Here is a 26,422-nt window from a genome sequence, read left to right as displayed (position 1 = left end):
GTGGCCACGTGGCCGAGTCTGCGGGAAGAGTGTGGAGACGGGCATGGGCAGGCTCCGCGAGGCGCCCCCTTCCGTCGCCCGTCTCGCGTCGGAACAATGGGGCCGATTGTGGGGGCCCTCGAGTCAGCTGTTTCGGAACGGCTATTTCTATACTCATACCCCGAGGCGGGGCACGGTCACACGGGGCCTGCGACCCAGAATTTTTTAAGGCAATGGGAGGTGGCAGGGAGGGGGAGGCTTGTGGATCAAGCAACGTTCGTGGGAACGTTCTTGGAACGTTCAAACGCGCCCGGGCTTGCTGCGAGGTCGCCAGCAGGCAGAGCTTTCAGTATGAAAAAAAAATAATACAAATAGCTCTTACACCCTTTCTGGAAATAAAAACAGGTGTCAGGATGTTAAAACTCAAAATAGACCCCGTTTGCAAGGAATCGAGTTGGCATTCACCACATGCTTGTGACAAAACACGCAAACAAACATGGTCTGATCATTATATGGCGCAGTCTTTGAAACCGATTGGCCTACACCAGAGAACAGCCTTCGTCTGGTGAGACAAGGCCACATCACCAAAAAGGGTAAAACCCTATTCTTATGTTTAGTACTTTGATTCTGGCAACAACAAAAAGGTCCTGTAGATAGAGCTTAGAATTAGATAGAGCTTTCAGTGTTGTTACCCCCCCCCCAACCCCTCAGCATGCAGTGTGGGCTGTCTCCTCCAGGCCTACCCAGGGGTTCCTCCACCACGTACTAAACAGGCACTTTAAGGGGCCCAAGTAATCCAATGCAGCAGCACCCTCCTCTAACACAACTTTGATGGTCTACTTACAAAATAGAGAGAAAGCTTTCATCTCAATCACGCAGACTTTCCACTTCCCCCGTGACCCTTGATCTTAATCCAGAATTATATTTATAGACGGCCGGGTTTTAGAAATAGCCTTGCACCCGGATGTCTGAAATGTTAACTTTTGCGTCATCCTTCACGGGAAGCGAATTACTCGGTGCACCGAAGAGAGCGATGGCATATTTGTAAATATGGGTGGTGACAACCTCCCCCACCCCACGCAGACTTGTATCAATTGTCACGCTTCAGTGGCCGTAGCGCGCCTCCAGTGGCTGCTGCAGGTGTCATGTCAATCAGTTGACGCGCGCGATTTTGCCCCCGCCCCCCTCCCCCCCCGTGAGCCGCGAGCCTCGTGGTGCGCGGGCGAGAAGAGATGGTAGTCACCACCTAAGGTAGCAAAACGTTTAGGAGTCTTGACGGCACCGTATTCACATGGCTAATTCGAGCGAACTTACCGCACTCAATTCAAGTGGATTTGACATAATCCACCGGTGTTGGTCACGTGTGAAAATAAAAACATGGGACCCCGCTGGGGTTATTGCGACCCAGCAGGAGTAAAAACAGCGGTAAAGACGCGGCCCTGCAACTGCACGCTCACGCCACTGCTGGCGTAAACGTCCCCCACGAGAGGGCCCATCGAGAGTAGATGCTGTCCTACTCTTCCGGGAAACGAAAGCATGCCGCAAAATTGAGCGTTTCAAAGTGGTGCGGGGGGCTACAAATGGCAAAAAAAAAATACTCCGTCCGCAATTTTCTCATCCCTCTCCAGATCGCGTCACCGCTGCCGCGACCTTGGGAAAGAAATGGCGTTCTCAGGCACGCATGATTCACACCAATAATCTGGCGATGAGCGCCGACTCGGCGAAAACGCGTGGAAGGCAAAAATTGGTCGGTCGGTTTGGTTGGGGGAAGAGACTGGGAGAAACGGGGAGGGGAGGGGGGGGGTCTTGAATTGCTAAAATAAAATTTGGGTCGTTGCGTTGATGCAGTGCGCAGAGGCAGCGATGTTTGACGGTGGCGGCATTGTCGTTATCGTGATGACGATTGAATGTCCTCTCGTGACACCATCGCCACTGGCAGCGGTCAAAGCGTCCCGAATCTTGTTGCGGGATGTGGGAGCAGCAGAGAGGATTTTTTTAAAGGGGGTGGGGGGGAATTGAAAAGGATGATGGGCAGGGGTGGGTGAGGGGGGGGCGTGGACTGGCACGGGGTTGGCCATTACGTTACAAACATCACGAGACAAAATTTGCCAGCTCTCTCTCTTTTTCTCTCGATTCTCCATCCACGGCGTGCTTCCCTGCGGCAGCCGCATATGTCGCGTACAGCATACATTCAGCAGAATGACAAATTGTGTCTGTTTATCATGCGGAGAATGCCCGCTGTTAGCGAGCACCTATTAAGGGGTGGGACGGTGTAAAAGAGGGGTGGGGGGGGGGCGGTGTGGCCGCACACCGTGCGTGTCCTGACGTCTTTGTCTCTCCTCGGGGGTGTGGAAGGGGGGGGGGTGGAAAGGGGAGGGGTCATGATGTTGATCACGTTGCACCGTGCGTGAGTTCCATTTCTGGCCGAGTTTACCTGCAGAAGACCCGGGTCAGGTCAAATTATAAATACTGCTGGCAGTGTACGTGGAAACGAACGTGGCTTGTTGTGATCGTCATTGAGCAGCATGCGATCCAAAACAGCACACAAGTCACAAGACAAACATCCCCCCCCCCCCCCATATAGCCTTAACACGCGACAACTATCGCTCTCCCCACAAGTCATAACATACACACACACGTGCATTTGCGCATACACACACGTTTGCACAGTGACACACCACAGGCACGCATACTAAAATGCATGCACACAGACAGATATTAAACAACCACCATGTCATCGGATTCCTCCAGTCTACATATTCTGATTCCGAGGTGGCGGTGATGTCACCACTGCATTTGTGCCAGGCTAGGTGCACTGTTTGAGGCCACGTGAAGTATCAAAGGCTTACTGACAAGAGGTCAGAGGACAGACCCAGGGTCTTAAGAGGTTAACTGCCTGATTTGACTGATAGATGCACCGTGCACATTGTTATACAGGTACGTACATACATGCATAAAGATATGTGCACACAATGCATAAAGACAAAATCACAAATACAATGACCCACCCCCATGTAGCCTAAACAAACTGTTGGGGCAAATGCTGTTAGCGAGCCCGTCATGCGTGTGCACGCACACACACACTAACAGCACATTTGCATATGTAAATGCACGTACACAAACGCACATACATCGGGGACACATTTGCAGACAGATGCATGCACACACACACTTTTATTATGCATGCACAGACATTGAATATATACATATACAATGCACATACACACTTGCATATTTGTGCATGCACGTACGCACACACACGTGCACACACACGTGCAATGCAAATACAATCACCCACATAGCCAAATAAGTGCCGTAAGAGAGCACCTAACACGTGCATGCACACACACTGAAAACACACACACACACGAGTACACATGGACAGGCACAGACATTCCCTGCCCTGCAAAGCACATGTGCCCAAGCGCGTGTCTGTACATTCTGTCTCCGAGATCCTGCGGCTGTGATGGTGGAATCAAAGGGGCGGGTGGTGGGGGGGGGAGATTGGTGCCACTCGGGGGGGGGGGGTGGGGGAGAGAGTGGTGGTGGTGGTGGTGCAGGATGAGCGTACAGTTGGGAATGGAGAGGATGGATGATGTCTCTCTTGTGTTAGTTTGGGAGGCAGTGGTTCTCGGCGTCGATGCTTGGGCTGTGGGAATTTACCGCAATGCACAATGCAAGCGGACGCGCTATCTGGTGACGCTGCTGCAAAGTTGGCAGCGGTGCACAAGCGGAATAATTAACAAACGAACATTCACGTTCGTCAATAACACTGCGGATTTAAAGGAGCGTGGGGGGATCTATGATAGGTGACGTTTCTGGCAATGGCCCTTCTTCTGTGCATCGAAGGGCCATTGCCCGAAACGTCACCTGTTGTTTTCTTTTATATAACTTAATTATATGGACTGAATGAGAGGAATCGTTTCAGTTGCTTCTGTTCCGCGGTTGTTTTTTGCTTCAATACTGTATTTTTTATTTAGTGTTGTTGTTGTTGCTTTTGTCGTTTTGGGTCACTGTTGCAAAAAAAGACTCACCCCGGTTCTCTCGACTCCTCACCGGTTCGAACGAAATAACCTGAAGCGGAACTTAAATGACATTGGAAACCTCAACAGCAGGCGAAGGCTGCCGGTGATAAGCGCTACCACAAGTTCACGGACCAGAGAGCAAGTAAAACAAGAGAGATTGTATTCTTTGGGTCTTTCGGTAAACTCATGTTTTAATGTGTTTTTTTTGTTTATTTAGGGCCCCTTTATAACATATGCTACAGGCCCCGCACTAGCTTAATCCGACACTGGGTTCAGGTGTCGTTGGCCACTGTCGTCCAAACAGGTGGACATCAGTCGCAAGGGTTCAGAGCGCGCCGAGTCAACCACTGTGCCACCATTGGGCACGTTCACGCACACACACACATCTATCTTTCTATCCACCAAAGGGATGAAAGCCTCCCCGTGGCAGTCATTGGTTAGCGAGGGCTGGTGGGGGCGGGCGGGTTGGGTGCAGGAGTTCAGGTGGTGGTGCAGCGGTCTATCAAATCCACAACGGCTCACCCGCACAATATACAAAGATAACACAAGATCCCCCGTATAGCCTTAACAGACTGTTGGGGGCAAGTGCGGTTAGCGAACACCTATTAAGGCCTCCACGGCACACGAGTGGGTGGGTGGCCAGCACCACGCCCGGCCGTGTTTTGTCTCCCTAGTGGCGATGTTTACACATCGCAGCAGGTACTCATTTGAGGCTGCGTCGACCTAGGGGAGGCCCAGGACCGGTTAAAATAATCGTCACCGCGTGTTGGCCGCGAGCGGAAATCGAACCCGGGTCGCCACGTTCGTAGCGCAGCGTAGCGCTAACCGCTACACCACAGCTCTGCACGCACGCACGCACACGCGGACACATGCGAACGCGCGCACACACACGCGTGAACTTTATTTAAAGCACATGAACGCGCCCAGAGACAGACCAAAGCACACCCCCCTTCTCGTGCACACGAGGACGACCTGAGCCGTACATTCGGATGAGATCACAGAAGTGCGCCGATGCAAACAATCTCCCCCCCCCCCCCCCCGCCGCCCCCCCCCCCCGTGCATTGTGATTCAGTGGACATTCCTCTATTCCTGCCAGCCACCTTGCATTTTCACTGCTGCTGAACGCCCGCCGCTGCGATGCCGCATATACAAAAGCACGGCTGCCAGGCATGCGTGCCTGCATTGACTCTTTCCTGGAAATAAGTAGCTGCGGCAAGGGGTGAGGTGGGGGCTTGGTGAAATGTGGGGGGGGGAGAGGGGATGATGACGGGGGGGGGGGGTGCATGGATGGCAGTGACGGTGTGGCGCTGGCGGTTGTTTTGTGGAGAGGGAGGTAGGAGGAGGTGGTGGTGGTGGTGGTGCTGATGCTGCTGCTGCAGTTTCCTAGAAATAAGCCGATGGGGAGGGGATGGTGCAATGGGGGTCGAGTTAGGGGGTCGGGTTGTCGGGAATGACAGTGTGGCGGTGGTGGTTGTGGTGCTTTGTGGGGAGCACAAGCGCCGTGGTGACGTCAATTAGTGGTGAACGGCGGTTGTTGGTTTGTGGAGAGGCAGGATTAGTTGGTGGTTGTGGTGGTGTATGGAGATGGTGGTGGTAGTGGTGGTGCGAATGCTGACTTTCTTGGAAACGAGCAGATGGGAAGGGGTTGGGGGGTGGATGGGCGTGGCTGTGCGGTGGTGGTGGTGGTTTGTGGTGGTGCTAATTCTGTGCCCGAAAAATGTTCAGATTTTAAGGGAACACGATACAGTCATGTTTAAATAGAACGTATAATAATTTAATGACCCTCTATAAACTTTGGCCAGTGCAATTGCAGGAAAAACGCAAGTGGGATATATTAGGTGTCGTTAATGAGACATAACCGCGGTGCTCAAGCGTAAAATATTTCCCATCAGGCCTCGCTGCTCGATGGCGACAGGCCTATCAGTATCACACCATCACAGATGGAAGAGCCCTTGCAAAACTGCACATCAGAAGATCGGTGCGAAATTGATGTTCATCTCATCCCCCGAGGCCATAAAGACATGCGAAGTTTATCCAACGTTGTGTTACTGCTGCTAGTCATGGTGGTGCTGGTGGTGATGATCGTGGTGGTGGGTATGCTTGTGGTAGTATTTGTGGCGGTGGTGCTGGTGGTGGGGCTGATGCTGGTTGGTCCTGGTCGTGATGGGGCTGCTAGTGGTTGTATTTGTGGTCATGTGGGGAGCGGTAGCGTGATAGTTAACGTACTGCGCTACAAACATGGCGACCCGAGTTCGATTCCCGCTCATGGCCAACACCGGTGACGATTATCTAAACTGGTTCTGGGCCTTCGCTAGGTCGACTCAGCCTCAAATGTGTACCTGGTGCAGAGTGTAAACACCGCCCTACTGTGGGAGACAAAGGCGGCCGGGCATAGTGTTGGCCACCCTCCTCCTCGTGTCGTGCCGGCCTTCATAGGTACTCATTAACACTTACCCCAACAGTCTCTTAAGGCTATACGGGGGATCTTTGTCTTTGTTATTTGTGGTAGTGGTGAGGCTGCTGGTGGTGAAGCTGCTGCTGTATTCGTGGTGGCAAAGCTGCTGGTGGGAAAGTTGGAACGGGGTTGAGAGCGGTTCGCAGGCAAAGAGGATGGAGGGAGGAGTGTTTTTTTTTTGGGGGGGGGGGGGTGCCGTAGGAATGGATTCGCCCTACGGCCAGTTTCCCGAGACAGACGCTCTCACCTTTCGTGACTCGAGCCTAAAAAAACAATGGTCGCCCTCGCGGACACACGGGGGTGGCTGGAGGTTTCCCACAGCAAGGGAAACGGCGGGGAGTGGGAACGCTGCACGGGCAATTGTCACACACTCGCAAGCACCATCAATACTGGGAATGCTGGGAGGACGATGCTGAATATGGGGGTGGTCTGGGAGGGGGCGGGGGGGGGGGCTCGGGGGAGGTGGTTCATAATGGCCGTGTTAAGAGACATTGAGCCAGTACCGCTGAGATCATCAGGATTTAAATCTGGAAGCCACGATCTCGGTCGCGCGATAATCCAAAGTGACGTTATTTGTTGTTGTTTTTGCATTGAGTGTCCGTGCGTGTGGTTTGGACTCGGGTTCGATTCCCACTCACGGGCCACCAACACCAGCGACGATTATTTGAACCGGTCCTGGGCCTTCCCCTAGGTCTACTCAGCCTCAAATGAGTACCTGGTGCCGTAAAACATCGCCACTGGGGACAAAGGCGGTGCTGCTGGCCACGCACCCCCATGGGTAATCGCTCCGGCCTTCAGTGCTCACTCACAACACTTGCCCCAACAGTGTAAGGCTATACGGGGGACCTTTGTTTTTGTGTGCGCCTGCCAGTCTTACTACACGCTTGTCTGTCTGTTTTCGTGCTCGTGACTCTGTGTGTGTGTTTGTCACGTGTGTGTCTCTTTCTCTCTGTGTCTGTGTGTGGTCCGTCTGGACACGAATCAATTTAAAAATGACACTTTAAACAAAATAAACCGTGCAAAATAAATTACTCAAAAGTACTTTGTTAGCGCGTTATTAATTGCTTAAGTTCACAGGGGCAGCAACATTACCACCTGACATTTTATTTTTAAATGGCACTTCCTCCAATCAATGAGAAATTAATGGCTTAAGATGATCAAGTCTGAAATTTGGAATATTGTCAGTCGGTTAATTTCAGGTTATGCACAGTTTATGTCTGTGAACGAATACACTCTTTTTCAGAAGAAGAATATTTATTTATACTGGAGGAATCCGATGAGCTATAAAGCTATTTTTTCCTAGATGTCCACTATTGGCGGATCAGAACGTTAGAACAACAAATAAGGGGCCATCCATAAATGACGTCACGCGACTTTGGACGATTTTTGACTCCCCCCCCCCCAAAAAAATGCTTCAAATCGCTTTAAACTATTGTCATTGTAGTGCGTATTTAATGTGGCGCTGCACTCTGATGTTGTAGGAGAAAACATTTATTATAAAGTCTATTTAATTAAGTAGAACGTGTTTATATTTATTTAATGTTGCGCATTTTGATGTGACGTCACATTTCTCAACACCCCCCCCCCCCCCTTGTCACACATCGTCACAAATGTCTGACCCCTCCCCCCCCTAGGTGCGTGACGTCATTTATGAACGGCCGCTAACACAAAAACACGATTAGAATGCAAAGTATAGGAATGGTAAACAAATCAGGAAACAACTTTTTATTTTACCAGGTAAAGCCCACGAATGTATTATAAGCTTCCTCCTCTTCCAAAGCGACCTGGCCACAAATAATAGCCCAACGAAGTGGCATGTCATGTGGAAATGTATAGCAAAATGATGTGAATAATGGAAAATGTGCAATGCATTGTGGAATAAGACCATACCAGGAAAAGGTGGTAGAAAGGAAGATTGTGTGTAGAGTGAGCAGGTGCATGGGTGGGTGAATGATGGTGAGGATGGGTGTACGGTGGATGCTTGAGTGAGTGGGTGAGTGAATGTATGGGCGAGTGAGTGGGTGAGCGAATGGATGGGTGAGTGAGTGGGTGAGTGAATGTATGGGTGAGTGAGTGGGTGAGCGAATGGATGGGTGAGTGAGTGGGTGAGTGAATGGATGGGTGAGTGAGTGGGTGAGTGAGTGGATGGGTGAGTGAGTGGGTGAGCGAATGGATGGGTGAGTGAGTGGGTGAGCGAATGGATGGGTGAGTGAGTGGGTGAGCGAATGGATGGGTGAGTGAGTGGGTGAGTGAATGGATGGGTGAGTGAGTGGGTGAGTGAGTGGGTGAGCGAATGGATGGGCGAGTGGGTTCGTTGTTGGGCGAGCCAGTAGACGGGCGAGTGCATTTGCGGTTGGTCGGGTGGGTGGGTGGGTGAGTGGGTTAGGGGATGGGTTAGCAGTGGCTGAATGTGACTGGGTGAGCTGGTGAGCGGACTTTTGTCGTCGTGCAGATTGACGCCGAAACAATGCTCGCGCGCGCGCATATCCCCAGGTCTCGTGGAGGCCGGAAGGAAGGGGAGAAGGGGGAGGGGCAATGGGATTTAATGGAGAGAGAGAATGAGAACGTGTTCACAAACACAATTGAAACCTGTCGGTAGTTACAAAGACAAAGGATGTCCCGTATAGCCTGAACATACTTTTGGGGCAAGTGCTGTTAGCGAGCACCTATGAAGGCCGGCGTGGCACCCAGGGTGTGGGTGGCCAGCACCACGCCCGGCCGCCTTTGTCTCCCCAGTGGCGACGTTTACACACCGCACCAGGTACTCATTTGAGGCCAAGTAGACTTAGCAAAGGCCTGGGACCGGTTCAGATACGCGTCACTGGTGTTGACCGTGATCAGGAATCGAACTCGAATTGCTGAGTTTGTAGCGCAGCGAGCTAACCGCACCTCCACACACATACAATCACACACACGGCTTGCAAATGCAAACATACAAAAACACACACTCCTTTAAAAATGCGCACACACGCACACAGAAACCCTGGGAAACACCTCCATCAAACACACACACGTGAACGCGCGCAAGCACGTGGGACCACAAACGCCGGGGGGGGAGGGTAAGAAAAAAAAGTTCCTTCGATCGTAGTCCGCTCGACCGCTGCACCTCCCCCGTCTAAGCAACCACCACGAGGGCGACTCCTCCGCGTCCTCCTCCTCCCCCCCACGTAACCATTAACGGCACGATTATTTATTTATTTGTCAACACCGGAGATAAACGAGATTGAGACAACAAAAAAAAACCCCGCCTCGCCAGCAGGAAACCGCCAATCACAGCTGATCGGCTGCAGCAAGGCCACGGTGGCGCTTCCTGGACATCTGTGAGAGTAAGGGGAAAAAAAAAGAAGAGCCTCACAGCCAATCGGATTGCTCCAGTCTAATGTGCGGATTCTGATTCTGAGGCAGTGGCAACTCTGGCCGGTGGTGCAGGCGACGGGTGAAGTTGATCCGGTGGCGTCTGGGGCGGTTTGCAGGAGCGGCAGATGGCGTGGGAACGGACGGAGGAGTTTAAGGAAGGAGGAGGAGCATTAGGAGGAGCAGACATTCATGCAAAAGAAAATTGCATCCCGGGGAGGCAAGGTCTGCAAAGGCAGTGCAGCAAGTAGGATTTACACCTACCACTTGGGGGAGGGGGGGTTATAACAGACACGTGCGACTATGACTACGTGCTCTCGATCACCACCATCATCATCACCACCACCAGCCATGATCCAACTATCGCGGTCCCCGCGAGGCGTATGTGGCCTAATTGCATTACTCCATCTCCACGGTGGGCGTCGCCTCGGGCGTGGTTCCCATGGATGAGAACAACGTCGGAGCGCTTGTGGAAAACTGAACTTTAATTACGGGCTCTGGCGAAGGTTATAAATATAAAAAGGCATCCATTGTACGCATTATTTTCCTCCGAGGTTCTCCAATTTCCTCCCACACAAAAGCCAAGCAAAGGCAAACCGTTAGGGAAACGACTGGCCAAACGTCCCAACGGTGACGATGCAGGACCCCTCCTGAACGAGATGTCCTTGAGAGACTCGCGCTGAAGCTTTCCTTGGTAACGATTGCATCGCCGTAAGTACAACTACCGCTAAAACACACGACCGTGTGTGCGTATGCATATTACACATTTCCATCACCACTACCGCCACCACCATCATCGCCATATTTTAACCATTGCATTTGTTAATATGTATTAATCACTCTCGATGCACGCTCTGCCACGTGGAAATAACCGGGGGGGGGGGGGGGCGAACGTGGATCGCCGGTCAGAACGGCCGACGTTCCGCGTCAATCGCTTCGATGCCACGGCAGGGTTACAGGGGAACGCAAAAACCTTGGAAGGGGGGGGGATGGGCGTGTGGGAGGCAGAGAAGGGTGATGAGGTTGCGGGAAAAGTTTCTGTTCAACTTTTTTTGTGCGTTTTTTTTTGTTGCCGGCGACCTTGCCCAGAGGCGTAACGCAAAATGTGCCCGACATCAAATTCCTCTGCGGGGTCGGTTCCCTTTGCAGCTTGCTGACACGCGCACAGAGACGAGCCTGTGCAACGCACGTACGGCTCGCGTACATACTGAGCCCGTGGATATAACTCGCATACACGAATGCATATAGACAGAAACGTAAGTGCAAGCACGAACACACAGGCACAAAGACAAACATCCCCCGTGTATCCTGTAACAGACTGTTGGGGCAAGTGCTGTGAGCGAGCAGCACCTATGAAGGCCGACACGGCACACGAGGCAGTGGGTAGCCAGCAACCACGCCCGACTGCCTTCGTCTCCCCAGTGGCGATGTTTACTACACACCGTACCAGGTACTCATTTGAGGCTGAGTCGACCTAGGGGAGGCCCGGGACCGGTTCAGATAATCGTCACCGGTGTTGGCCATGAGCAGGAATCCCACCAACCCCACACCTCAACCGGCGACAGAGCCTCCCTCCCTCCCTCCACCGACAACCAAACTTTGCCTCCACCCTTCATCCCACGCGGCCTCTCCCCGCCCCCCCGACAAAACCCGCGCCACCATTACCCTCCTCCCCCCCTACCCTTCAAACTAATCGCGCGTCTCCGTCCCTCCGCGGTTCACGACCGCCACCTCTCGTGCGCTCTCCGTGACGCCCGTCGCGAGCCTTTTTCGCGACCGCACCATGCAGGCTGCGCGCAAGACGACCGCCGGGCCGGGTGACGCGCACGCCTCGCACGCTCGCACTGCTGTAAGGGTAAAGGTCAGAGGCGGAGGACACTGGGCCAGCACTGCTGAGAGCCCAAGTTTGAATCTGGGTTTCGGGTTGCACGGAGTTGTCACGCGTAGCGAGTTGATGACTTCAGCCCCAGTCAACGATGGCTGCACGCACACAAAAAAACTCCGAAAAAATCTGATTTTATTTTTTCCCCCATGCAGACGTTGGCTAAATTGTGGCTCTGAGAATTATAGCAATCTGGCAGGAGAATGTGGAACAGTAACATGCCATCTGTCACATGTGTATGGTATCGAGTGTTGCACCCTCGCACGCGTGGGTTCTCTCTATGGTGTTCCAAGTTTCCTACTAGACGCATAAACACTCTTAATTAATTGGCTGAAAGCATCCGAATCTGTTGGCGTCTCCTTCGCGTTGCAGATGGCACAGCGGCGTGTGACGCATTTGCATGAATGACCATTAGCACGGTTGGCTAGGTACGGTGCGAAAGAACTTTCAACATTCTCTACCAATATTTTTTTTTATCTCCATGCCGCGGCAGGAAGGACGTGGAACTCGGGAGCCGGGAGCGCGGCGTGCGCGAATGTCGCGCTGACACAGAGACTAAAGCGGACTCTTTACTCAGAGAGCACCGCACCCTAGCACTGACTGCTGCTGCTGCTGCTGCCACCACTGCAGCTGTGCGGCCAAAAACATCGGCGTGGGCAGTACACCAAGTGCAGCGTGGCGCTGCCAAGAACAGAATTCTTTTGGGCACATCCCCCCACCGCCCCCCGCCCCGCCATCGCCCAGCGATTAGCCATTCCGCGAGTTAAGCTTAAACGATGGGGAAGGAGGGAGGCAGGGACATCATCGTTGCACGTTTTATGTTTTAGAAGACCGGCCGAAAATTGATACGCGCGCGCGTGTGTGTGCGTGCTCTCTCACTCTCTCTCCCGAAGGCAGTCAAGTCAGGACGTCGCACCGCGGAGACGGAGCGGTGAAATCAGCCTCGTGTGGGGGCAACCGCTGGGCGTGACGCTGTCGCGTTTGCACGCGCACGGTACAAATCCAGATCGCGCCGTGGCATTGCAGCACCGGCGTGAGAGAGACGGTGACTGCTTGGGAAGGGGGCCTTCAGCCGGCAGTGGATTGAACATGGCTGATCATGTTGATGACTGTGAAGCCAATCAGATGCTGTGAGAACATCTTTTTTTAAATGTACAAAAAAACCTTTTACTTTCAGATTTTTTTAGCATTTCTAGCAATTTAATTCCCGCTGTGCTACCGGTGTCGTGGCAAGAGATGACGCGTGTCGAGTTTGAACTGTTGCAGAGCAGTGCGCATCACCGTGTGAGAGGATGGTCCGCAGAAGGAGATGTCTCAGAACTACATCTGAAATCTCTTAAAAGTGACCTCTTACGACACCAGGGGATGCACTTTCCCACATGCCTTGCTACAGAGAGAGGTTAATCACATGACTGTTAAACCAATATCTTTTATTTCTCAAGGAAGATATTCATCCAAATTAAGTAAAAAAAAAATTTATTGCGAGTTTTACAGACAGCCATTGGTGACCCAGCAGAGAGTCCATGAAGTTACCGCGCTGGAGAAGACGATTCGAATCTCAAATATTTCGTCATACTGGAGGAATCCGATGAGCTATAGAGAGCTTTATAGAGGGGCACGGGCTCAGATTCGAACCCTGGGCTTCAACAGTGCCAGCTCAGCTTATATCTCGTCATTCAGGGCCATGGATTGATTTAAGCATTGATTGTTTGTCTCATTTTTACCGCCTCGTTTGTATTATTTTAAAAAACTCTCACTTGCACCGACTTCTTTGCACATTCATAATAATTTTAACAATCGCGCGTCTTGTGAGTGCCATTCGCTTTCATTAAAAAATAAAAATCACTTCTTACGACACTCCACGCGGGTGTAACGGTCACGTGCCGTGCGAGCCTTGGGAGCCGGTATTAATAGACGCATCATCGCTCCCCTCTCCTCCCGACTTTCAGATTCCTTGAGATACGGAGACCGATCCAAATGGGGCTGCCACAAGGAGAGAGGGGGGCACAGGGGCCCGGTGGGGGGGGGGGGCAGCGGAGGTTGAGGGGGGAACAGGGCGGTAAGCATTGGGTTTGTGCCAGAGTGATTCTCGTCTGTCGCGTAAGAGTCAACGAAAAGTACGACGGGAACTCGGACCCCGCGGCTGTTTGTTGCCTCTAGGAAAACCGCTGCTGCTGCAAGTCAAAGCGACCGCCACTTAAAAGCCATTCACTGACGGAGTGTTATCTTTAGGCAATCAACCTTCTCAGATTTACAACTGGAAACATTAATTTAGCAGTTGAGGCCCTGCACTGGCGGCAGTGTGCGTGCGTAGCGACCTTGAAAACCGCTCGCGCGTCACTAAACACTAAACTAAACTTTTTTTTATTTTACAAGGCAAGGCCCCCTGAGTAATGTAGCTCTTTTTCAGAAGCGACCTGGCCATCACAAATGATAGCTCAAGTGGCTTAACACGTGCAAATTCATAGCAGCCAAATACTCGGAGGGCCCAGAGAAAAATCCACGTGACCACGGAGAGAGAGACATGCAAACTCCCAATATACTACAGGCATCAGGGTCGGGATTGAACCCACGACCTCCTATATACCAGTCGAGGTAATTAACATCTCCTAGCCACCGTGGCACGCCAAGTCAACCGACTTCTAACTTCTCCATGTTCTCCGGGGCCTCCCACAGAGTCCATGAAGCCCAGAACAGATATCTTACACGTCGCTACCACCCGAGGTGGCACAGCTTCAGCGGTTAAAATTTCTCCACGTGGTCAACAATGGTGCATCATGTGAAATGTGTGGGGATATAAAGTAATTTGCTGCCTAAGGTGGAACAGATTTTTTTCTCTGGCCCGTGGACTAACAGAGAAAAGTGAGTTAATCTCTATCTGCCCTCTCTCCCTATGCTACGAAGAAGGATACTACTTTGGGCGCTGGTTTCTGTCTCCAAGCGGTGGCCAATCGTGCGGTGGTTTAGGCCGGTTTCCAATCATGCATGTTACGAATAGCAACACAACTTCATACCACAGAGACTCGTTCGTATTGGATCCTCTGTACGAGTTAAAGTGCCCCCCCTAACCCCACACAACCTCCCCCCCGCCCCCATTTAATTACGGACAGGTAAACAGGCGGACGGACAGCACTGATGCGTACACCCTTTCATCATCCTTAGTTGTAAAGTGGTTAATAACGGGTGCGAAACTCATTTCGCCATTAAATCTCTCTCTTTGTACCACGATGTCCTTTCTCAAACAGGTCAGCGATTAGTTCTGTCCAAGGCATTGGCGATGCCTCCCAGTTGCGTCCAACTGTTCGAGTTGCCCATGCAACTTAATTCACCTTCTTCTTACCCTCCACCTCTACCCCGCCCCCCGGGTCGATTTGAAGTACCTAAAATTTTCCCGGTCAAAAATGGGGGGGCATTCACGTTCAGAGTCTCGGTTTGTCAAAACGTACGCAAACACCAAAATAAGAACCGGTAGGCAAGTTGTCACTCGTTGTCCGGCAACACTGCCGGACGACGAGCCCCTTGCAGTGTGTCCAAGTCCGTCAAACCGCGCCGTCAGCTCGATCGCGGCGTCATCGATTGATCAACCGATTGAGACGTCGAGTGGGGCGGAGGTGTAGCCCTGTGATCAGAGAACAAAGAACCCGGCGAGTGAAGGAGCGTTGCAAACACGCCCCCCCCCCCTGCCCCCCCAGGACTTCTGGCAACTGCCCGACGATGCCCGATTGTAACTACGTGCGAAACATCCGCACACCCAATTGTGAGCCGCGTGTGGATCGCTCTCCAGCAACTACGCACCGGTGCCAATGCCGCTGCTGAAGCAGTAATCAATCGGCACGTTTGTTCATCGTGCGACATTATTAATTAGCCGTGGTCGGGTGGAGGAGGGTGCACGACACACATTTCACACGCCGCAATCGGACCCAAAAATCAACAAGACGCGTTCCCCGTTCAATATATTTTTTTCCTTTCAAGGCCGCAGCCTTATTGACGAACGTGTTGATATTTTTAAGTTCTTATCAGGATGAGCCGCAACTTCCCGCACCTCCAACGACCACGGTTGGCTACGTACGGTGTGAAAAAAATTAAACATACGTACACACACACACACGGCGCCGCCACCTTCACGGGGACGAGATGCCAACGCCACCGGGATTATTCAACGGACGTCATGCAGGACCCCACTCACTCCGCCCACCGCTGTCTCATTCCACACAGCACGGCGTGTTCCCGATTCCACACAGTGTTGCTTTATTCTAGACAGCATCGCCTTAATCTGCGCATTGTATCCTTAATCTGCACAGCATAGCGTTGCTGTGCAGTCTAGCCTTGTTATGCAGTGTCGCCGTATTGTCCAATCTGTCCATATTCTGAGGTGGAGGCTTAATCTACACAGTGTAGCCTTATTCTGCAGTGTAGCCTTAATCTGAGGTGTAGCCTTAATCTAAACAGTGTAGCGTTACTGTGCAGTCTAGCCTCATATTATGCAGTGTTGCGTTATTTTGCAGTGTAGCCTTTATTTATTCCGCGCGAAGCAGCCTCAACCTGTCCCAGGCAGTCCAACTCCATACAGCGGGCGCGTAGCTTGCGTCGTCGTCCGCTCACTCACCTTGCAGTTCCCTCATCGCCTCGCCGCCGCCTTACCTGTCCACGCTGGCTAAAGGAAGGTGTTCATCTTCAGCTCCGCGACGTGTCACAGCCTTTTTGTACGTGGAGAGGAAACCGAACGGAGTGTCTACAACGTGCACCTCTTTTGTCTCTCCACTACTCCGATTAAGGGGGGGGGGGGGGGGGGAGACACCTGCCCCACACCGCACGGGTCGAGAGGGTTTGCTCGACCGTGCTTCTCCACGCTGCTCCAGATGCTGGGCTTGGCGAGGCCGGAGAGCGGCACGGACGCGGGCGCGTAGAAGTGGGGTACAACAGTGGGTTCCTGCTTCGGCGCCCACCCTCTGCTGGTGTTACTGCAACCGATTTTTACTGCGACGGCTTGCGTCAAACAGGGATAAACGTGGGATTCTTTCTAAAAAAAGGTATATTCAGCAAAATTGCAGCGGCCGCTAAATGACCCTTCTTTTCACGGAGAAAAATGGTGAATGGTTACCGTGATTTTTATTTTATTTTTCTATCGTGTGCATATGCATGATTTTCTCTTCTCTCTCCCGTTCCGTTCTCTTTCGCCAAACCTTACATCCTTCGACTCTCCCTCTTCCCCTGCCCGTGGTGCGGCCACAGGTACAACGTTGACCCTTCCTCCAGAGACAACGCGACACTGAGTGCCCGGCCCTGTGGTCGACGCTCGTGCAGAATGTCTTGAGCGACGTTTGCCCGCTTCGGCTTCAATGTAAAGTCAGTGTGAACCAAGGGGTAGGAACTCTATGTACGTGTGTATGTGTGTACGTGTGTACGTCTGTAGTATGTACGTACGTTGAACTTCTTTCGCACCGTACGTAACCAACCGTGCCGATCGGCGATGCGGGCGAAGGACAACAAACCAAATGCAAAAAAACAGCGCTAAAGAAATTAGTTTTCAATCGAGAATTTTTTTAAATGCACAGCTCCCAATGGCTTCCTAATATCAGAGAGAAGAGCGTTCCAGATGGCCGCAGAAGCGCATCTGAAAGCGCGCGCGCTATGCAGTGACTGTCTATGTTCCATGGTTAGCAAAAGCCGCTGCTGCGAGGATAACCCAAGTGTGCGTGATGGTTTCCGCTCCTTGGCTACTGGAAACGCGACGGGCTCTTTCATCGCGTCTTCGGACGGATACACTCCACGCATGCGTGAGACAAGTAATCACCTTGTGTGTAGGTTGATTGAGAATTTTATTTATTATTCATCACTCAATTCACTGAGGAGGCCACTTACGGTTGTAGATGGCACTGCAGGCCGTTGGCGCTTGGCTGCAGCAATTCACCTGGCAAGGCTCCTGCAAACCAACAACAACAACAGGAGCGACGTTAGTAACACTGTGCTCATAACGACCAGCAAGAACAGTTACCCTTCATCATCATCATCATCGGCCACGCTCAAATCCACCGCTGGATGAAGGCCTTCTCAAGCCGGCGCAAATCCTCTTCCAGTAATTCGATGTGACGAGTCCACCTGGCGCTCACGCAGGGACCAATTTCCACGCTCCGTCTCACCAACCCCCCCCCCCCCCCACAGGGGTGCGTGTCCCCTCGTCGCTCGTCTTGACCGTGGCCCATCAATCCCCTTACGACGGCCGTGTCTTGCGCTAGAACCCGGGGCGAACGCACCATGTCTCCCGCACCTCCTATTTGCGCAGTTGGCTACGTACGGTGCGAAAGAAGTTTAACGTAAATACAAATACATACATACAGGCAAAGCCCACTGAGGTCTGAACTCGTGACCACGGCACCCGTCGGGGACGGAGGGGGAGGGATGATGACGACGCTAAATGTCATCGTCTGGAGGTATTTCACTTTGGTCAACGACCGAGCCTTTCTATCACCCTCCTGGCCGACGCTAAGGTGGGGGGGGGGGGGGAATGGACTCAGGCTAAAGATCACGAGACAAAGCGAGAGGGGGGGGGGCGGGGAAGGGGGGGGGGCTGCTCACACCGCCGCTGACGTCACAACGACGACGTAAGGGGGGGCAGGCCGAGAGGGGGCAGCTGAGAATGCCGCCGACGCGTTTTGCCGTGCTCGCCCGAGCGCGGACGCACAATGAGTCGGCGACGCCTCCCCGCCCCCACCGCCCCTACTGACGCGCGCGCCCGCGCCGCCCCGCGAGATTTACAGCCTCCGACGTACTTCGGCCGCCACAGAGAGCATAGAGAGGCCATCGTCGGCCCACAACGGTGGGGCTTCAGAAAAATGATTTCGCCCGAGTGTCGGTCAAAGCCACAAACCCGGGCCCCCTACGCCCCCACAACCACCATCCACCGCCCATCACCACCACCCCGCCCACACCCCCCACAATCACACACACTTCAGACAAATCACTCACTGGCATTCGCGAATGTAGACTTTAACGCTCAGTAATGGAACTGGCCAAACATCCCAGAATCAGAATCTTTATTTAGGCTGGAGCAATCTCCAGTCAAGTTAATTTTATTTTTTGCTAAAACACGTGGTGTCTTTCTGGCACAAATCTACCACTCAAAGCACATTAATACTTACGAAGATAAAACTTTTTTTATTTGTTTGAATCGCTCGCGCTTTGTGGGCTCGTGATCAATAATTTTAAAAAATATTTTTTGTTATTCTATACAAGGAGAAAAAATAGCTATACAGTACTGTATATAGTTTAAAAAAAGGCATAAGCAAGTTGCGGCTGTGAGTTAGTTGTTGTCGTGTGTGCAAGTGCAAAGAGGCGTGTGCTGTTGTTGAGTTGTGAATGTAGTGATGATGGAGTCGAGTGCGCGAATTGCTTTCGGGGGGAGGTTGTCCCTGGAGGTGCTGGGTGCTGCAAATCTAGGGAGTCGCAGCAGCTGATTCACACACGCCAGAGCCACCGCTCTCTCAAGTTACTGCGAAGAAACAGGGGCCTTCTCACAGACAGACGGTGGTGGTGGCACAGTAGGGGGCACAGCTGGTGCATCTGCCAGTCATCTCTGTCAGTCAACCCATGGCACCTGGGTCTGTCCCGTAACCTCCTGTCAGCGAGACTTTGATAGTTCACGTGGCCTCAAGGTGCACCTGGCCTGGCACAGGCGCCGCGGTGACGTCACCATCACATCGTGGTGAATGGCGGGGTATTGGTGCTGTGGCTAAACACGGGGGTTTAAGGTCGCCACGAAAACCCATTCGCCCGGCTCACGTCATTCAAACCACAGGCCAAATGGCAGAACCCTCTCAAAGCACGGGGACTCTGCGAAGAGGGGCAAAAGGTTACCAAGGGCAGATCGCTGGAGTTGTCCACTGACGCAATCGCTGACCCCCCCCCCCCACTCCCGCCACCGCGCCCCCCCCGTGCGATTGAGATTCATTTTAGACGGTGAACATTCCAAAAAGGAAGAAAGCACACGAGGTTACGGCTCTCCGTAAACATTTCACGTCAAACGCACGCACAGGTTGCACACGGGCATGGAAATATGAAGACGCCTGCAGGCAAGCGAACACACACGTGGTGTGCACGATGATAACAAAAAAAAGTACACATGGGCAAAAGACAAAATTGTGCACACGCAAAGACGACACGTGTACAAATATACGCAGAGACAACAACTGCCGCGCACAACCAGGTGGTGGCATGTCACCACAGCTTCTGTGCCAGGCGAGGTGGCATTTTGACAAACACGTACACATCTTCAAAGAGACACCTACACAACGGGGACAAAGACAATCCGTACGGACTGTTGGGGCTAGTGCTGTTTGCGAGCGCCTGTTGAGGCCAGAATGGTGCACAAGAGCGTGGTGTGACAAACACCGCACCCAGCCGCCTTTGTCTTCCCAGTGCTGATATAGTCACAACAAAGACATAGATTGCCCGTATAGCGCTCCGGAGACTGTTTGGGGTAAGTGCTGTTAGCGAGCACCTAATGAAGGTCAACGCGGCACGCGCAAGTGGCGAGTGGCCAGCACCACGCCGATTGCGTGCAAACCACTGCACTACCGCTCCCCACCAGATATAGTCTCGCACACACGGGACACACGCACACACGGGACACACGCACACACGGGACACACGCACACACGCAGCCCTCACCTCCACTCACCTGCCTGACTCTCCAAAAACCGCCCCCCAACCTTCACCAGACCCCTACCCCACACTAGCCCCCCCCCCCCCGCCACCCCCCACACCCCGCCCCTACCGTCACAAACCCAGACCCACATCTCTCCGGCTCCCACCGGCTCCCAGTCACAAACCCAGCACAAACCGGTAACACCGCAGCGACGAGCCGGAGCAGTACGCCCGCTCGCCGGCACTCGGCAGTTCCGCCTCTGCGCGCTCGGCCGCCCGGCGGCCCAAGCGCCGGTTCCCGTCGGCTGTCTTGCCGATAAAAACTGGCAGACGAGACACACGCAGCCTCTCCGGTGCCGGGACACCGGAGACTCTGTGGCGGCTACAAATCACTCTTTGTGTAAACAAGCACTGCCCTCTGTGTCCGTTTTCGAACGGGCGTTGTTTCAGTCGCGTTGGCGGCGCGATATGAATGCAAGTGTTGCTATTACGATCATCGTTATTGTACTTGCTGTTGTGATACATGATTGTACGGTGACGCTGCTGCACGGGGCCTCCTCCGATGCTTTGCGGGGGTCGTGCCACCGCGGGTTTGTTCAGAAACGACGTCCCGACGTTTCGCTCCGCGCGCCACTTCAGCAGCTGGGCGGAGCCAGCGGCAGATCCACCGTGTTTGCCAGTTCTCGACACCGATTGGCTATCTATATCGTGGGAGAAATGGCTGAATCACTTAGCAAAGGGGAAACTGCAAAGTTGGGCTCCTAACACACACACGCGCGCGTTTACTTACAGCCCGTGGTCCATTGGGCAGGAAGACACTTTCACTCTGAACAATAATAATTTGGTACGTTTAGTATTTGCGTCCCTTTTAATCGCGCAAGATTATGACGAATGAAGCTGCGATGTTGCACAGGCAGATATGGCCTCCCAGCGGGAGCGACGTTGCCACGTGTAACCGCAATGAGGAACGTCGCTCCCCCATGGCCAGACTTTATCTGTGCGCAAATCCCAATTGGGTAGTCGGCAGGTGATTTTTTTTCATATTTGGAGAGTTTGGACCGTGACGCTGACGCACAACCGCCGACCCGTTTTCGAATTACTTCGGCGGATCGTGCGCTCGCGACACAGGCATCGCGCGAGTATATGCCGGTAAGGTCCACCGAGTGATGTGGCTCTCATTCAGAAGCGACCTGGCCACAAATAATAGCTCAACAAAGTGGGTTCATCATTGTGCGGAAATTTACAGCGGCCAAATACACCCGCGGTGGTAAATAGGGCTGCCAGGTTCGAACCACGGGCCTGTGCAACGAGCGGCGAACGCGCCACCCCCACGTCTTCATCCTCCTCAACGCCACCCCTGCCCATCCGCCAATGCCCCCTCCACTGCCTCCCCTTGCTTAGATCCCCGACTCCCGTACGCCGCACTACAACAACGGCCGTCTGGATAATTATCCCGATCGCTGCACGTCGGACCGGCGGTGCGCGGGCTGGGTCTCCGCGTCGCAGCGGACTCGCCGTGTGTGCGTGTCACGCGCTGCGCTAAGAGGCCCTCGTCCCGTCCCATGTGGGGAGGGCGCAGCAGGGTAAGAGGTGTCTGGTGATGGATAATGCACCGCCGGCTGAACACAAAGGACCAAGCCGCGTACTACAAAGTCAGTAATTATAACAACAATGACCATAATCACCATCATCATCCGAGCCTCCTGACCTGAATATCCATCAATTGCAAAGGCTTCATTAAATGTAGGTTACGTGCGTCCCTTGTGTGCATGTGTGTGTGTAACAGTCTACGGCCTATGACCGTATTGCCCAGAATGCACCCGACTTCAATGCGTGTGTGTGTGCATGTGTGTCTTACGGTTAGTGGACTACACTACCAACCCGGGGAACCGAGTTTGATTGCCGCTCACGGCTAAAACAAATGAGAATTATCTTAAATAGTCCTGGACTTCCCTCAGGTCTACTCAGCCTCACATGAGTACCTGGAAGAGGCAAAGGCGGCCGGGCATGGTGTTGGCCACCCACCCCTTCGTGTGCCATGCCGGCCTTCATTAGGTGCTCGCGAACAGCACCTGCCCCAACAGTCGATTAAGGCTCTACGGGGAGAACTTTATCTTTGTGTGTAACAGTCTACGTACGGCCTGTGACCGCATCGCCCAGCATGCTCCCGATTTCGTGCAGAGCTCTGCAGCCAAGCAGGGTTGAGCGCAGACAACGCTGAGGTAGGCGACCACCAAGCGCACTGAATTCTGGGTTCACGTGCCAGCACTCCCACGCTGCTCTGCAATAGGGAAAGGTGGATCACGTGGCAGTGAAACCAATACACCTTTGTTTCTCAGAATTGGAATTTAGCCAAACTAAGCGAAAACCCTACCTTGATTTTTTTTATTTTGTAAGCATTCGTCAATAACACTACTTGCAAAAAAAAATGTAGATAACAGACGACATATCAGGCAGCGGTCCTTCTTCCAAGCACATAACATGAAGAAGGTGCATTGTCCGAAACGTCACCTCTCGCATGTTTTTATCTTTTAAAGCCACGCACACACACAGTCACTATTGACGAACGCATTGACTTTTGTCGTGGTTAACTGTGCTTCTGCACCACTGCGGCAGCATCGCCGACTGATGTGTGCGTTTTTTTTTTGTCGCCGTAGGCAGTCACCGGTGACGGAGCTGAGCCGTTAACTCGCTATAGCCGAGAACCCTAACGTAATCACCGGCCCGCCGAAACCCAAATTTCAAACCCATGATCTCAGCGGCGCCGACCACTCGGTGTCCCCGACACGGCCATTTATGAACCCACCGAGCCACCCAACCACCTCAATCACGTGCGCGAGTGCACACACACGCATGCACGCACGCACGCACGCACTCTGGAATGCACATCTCAAAATTGGGCGTCGTTAGCCCAGATACGGCACAGCCGACCTCATTAATGCACCCGCGAGGCACGTATCACACTGCCCCGCTTTCGCTAAAATCACTGCTGGGATTAACCCAGATGTAGCCGTCGGGCCGTGCGAACGCGTCTCCCGGCGGTGTTCCTGAAGCGTGCCGCCAACCACCACGGGCGCACCTCGCCACGGCCACCGCCTGACGGCCCAGCGTTGTTTTTAGAGCGAACGATGTTGTCGGGCAACGGACCCCCCCCCCCCCGTCCCCTCCCCTCCTTAGGTGCCCGCATCGTCTCCTTCGAAATGCACCTCCGATTAGCACGGTTGGCGACATACGGTGCGAAAAAAGTTCAACGTACGCGTGTACGCACGTACATTCGTAAATGGGAGAAATTCAAGATAGTGTGACTGTGGCCATACGAGCCAAAACATGGACCGCACAGTAAACCCAAAGAGACACACAGAGACACGCAGAGATACGTAGAGATTCAGGAGATACGTAAAGACTCATAGGGATATGTAGAGACTCTGAGATCCATAGATACATAGAGATACATAGAGACAAATAGAACAAAAACAGAGACTCGAAGAGACACGGTACACTGCAAGCCACAGCAATGCGACTCTGGCAATGCAACACAAACTACGGACCGTATAGTAAACCCACTGTGGCCTGCGATCCTTCAACCAAACTCAACTCCTGAAGCCCTCTCATGGTGGCGAGCAGACCTCGGTGCTGGCATGCTACTGCAACCGTTCACAAAAAGTACAAAATAGCAGAGAGATCTCACTCAAGGTGGTGGGGTACGAATCAGTGACTGATGAGGTGGGTGAGAATATTCTTTGAAAGGTCTTTAATACATTTTTGGCGGTGGTTGGGGGGGGGGGGTGCTGAAAAACTCATTTAAAAAATTTATTTGTCCAATATTGAGAGAGCGCACGGTCGCCACCAGCAGGGCACGTGGTGGCAGACCCATGGCACCTGAGGGCACGGGTTAACTGATCGGATCCGTCATCCAGATGCCACGCTTTGAGAGATCTCTCTGCCTTGCAGAAGGGCCACTGCCCGAAACGTCACCAACACACACTATACATATTTATTTGTTTCCGTCTTGAGAGCAGCGCTATTGACGGATGCGTTGACTTTTTCGTTATCTGTCCTTGTGCGGCACTGCCAACGCAGCAGCAGCATCACTGCGAGTATTCCTCGCTCGGTTGGCAGCAATAGGTGGGGGAGGGGTGGGTGCTGGGGGTGGTGAAGTGTGGAGGTGGTGGGGGAATGGAGAGACAAAGACGGAGGTGGGGGAGGAGTTAGGAGAAGTCGCGAGACTGGTGTGATTGGAGACAGCCAGTCGCCGGGCGATCAGTAAGCCCCCCCCCCCGCCGTGCCGAGTCCAGAGAACAGATTAACGGTGGGGGTGGTGGGTTTTGCCAAGACGTAATTGCGACCTCGGGTTTTTTTTTGTGCGGCGTCCAAATATGTCACACGATCGCTTGCCACCTGGTTGCAAAATAAATATTTTTTGTGGAAACAAAAGATAATGGATTTAATCCGTCGGGCAGATTTACCCGCGTGCTTTTGACGACCTTGCCCTAAGTACAACGTCGCGAGGCGTTCGCCGCTTACGACATCGACCCGCGGCGCCTTCAATCGTTGTGCTGGAGTATTTACCGGAGATTCAAACGTATAGCAATTACATTGCTGGTCTTTTATAGGCCCACGCAGACAGCAAGTTACCCCAAGCAGTCCATGAGGGCAAACAAAGTGGTGGGGGGGGGGGGAGATTTTTCCTTGCAAAACATTATAATGTACAGCCCTTGTTTGTCTCTCCACTGCTGAATGAAGGCCTGCCCAAACTGTGCTGGTCATGGGGATCGTTTTGATCATACTTCGCCCCACTGGGCAGTGCGGGTTTGTGAAGACGGCGAGCAAAGACGGTGCAACGCAGTGCAGTGAAAACAATGGATTTTTTTTCTGCACTTCCCCATCTGCTGTGACCTGGCATTAAATCCACAAACTGAATATAAACTATGGACACCAAAGCGGGCAGCGCGGTCGTTAAAGCACACTGGGCTATGCGCGCCTGGAGACCCAAGTTCGATTCCAGGCCACGGCTAACATCGGCGACGAGCGATATCACGACCACTCCCGGCTGGCTCCCCCTTCGCCAAACGCCGCAACCGACCAGCGTGGCGAAGTACGGTCGAACGCATCCCCCCCCCCACCGTGACCCAACACGGCACATGGAGGCCGCCCTCATCCAGCAGTGGAGATTGCCGTGGGGCCACGTACGTCACCGCGATGGTGTGCACTACGTAGCTTTGAAGTTGACGGTGCACAAAAAAAATAAAAAAAACCGTACTGCGGTGGGCAGCCAACCTGCGAAGCCGCGCTCTCCACGTGATGACCTGGCAAATTGAGTTTGGCGGCGAATCAAATACAAACTGGGTCTCGAGTTTACAGGTCGCGCATTTTTTTACGACGACGGTGCGGCATCAGCGTCACCGTCAAACATTGCCCGCGACCTCTACGTGTCTCGCGTAGCACCGGTTCATCGTCGTCGTCATGGTGAGACTCAGGCTTGCATTCTGCTCTCAAAAGACAGAATTAGCAAACCGTGACCGTGCGAACGGAATGTCGTCGTCGTCATCGTCGGCCATGATCTGTCCCCTGCTGGATGGAGGCTTCTGAAATTCCGTCGCAGTGGATGCAACGATGCGTCTAGCAACCTGCACAGTAGCGGATTTCATCATTGCTCCAACTCCGTGGTGGAACAGTAGCCCTCGTGGGCGTTAATGGATTGACAGTGACGATGAACGATGGTTATGAATGATTACTGTTATGCAATGATGATGATAATTATAAACTGATGATGATACACTGATGACGATTAATATAATTCTGACAACTGGCACGGTTGGCTACGCATGTTGCGAATGAAGTTCAACATTCATACATATGTGTCGAATGATAATGCAATGAAGATGATTCTACCCTGATGATGTTAATTATATTCCGATGATTGATTATGCAATTATGATTGGTAGATGATGCGGACGATCAATCATCAACTAAATATTATGGCAATAATTGTCGTTTAAGCCGCTACTGCTGTTGCTGCTGCTGCTCGACAAATGCTTTTGCTCTGTGCCCCATGACCAGACACGTGGCCCCGCCGCTCAACGT

The 26,422-nt window shown here is 52.8% G+C and overlaps 1 protein-coding gene across 5 annotated transcripts in view; it reads right to left on the bottom strand.

Annotated features, from left to right (window-relative positions):
* The window catches only part of GNG7 (G protein subunit gamma 7), a 267,648-nt gene that overhangs the window by 209,938 nt on the left and 31,288 nt on the right, over window positions 1-26,422 (bottom strand). For all 5 annotated transcript variants that reach the window (XR_012945978.1, XR_012945977.1, XM_032966122.2 and 2 more), the window contains exon 2: window positions 17,558-17,618. The gene's annotated coding sequence lies outside the window, so the exon portion shown is untranslated. The remainder of the gene's footprint in view (window positions 1-17,557; window positions 17,619-26,422) is intronic.

Source organism: Petromyzon marinus, chromosome 35 (assembly GCF_048934315.1).
Source record: "Petromyzon marinus isolate PM22_M1 ecotype Great Lakes invasive population chromosome 35, UKy_Petmar_22M1.pri1.0, whole genome shotgun sequence".
Taxonomy (NCBI): Eukaryota; Metazoa; Chordata; class Hyperoartia; order Petromyzontiformes; family Petromyzontidae; genus Petromyzon; species Petromyzon marinus.
This window is presented reverse-complemented; position numbering and strand designations above follow the sequence as displayed.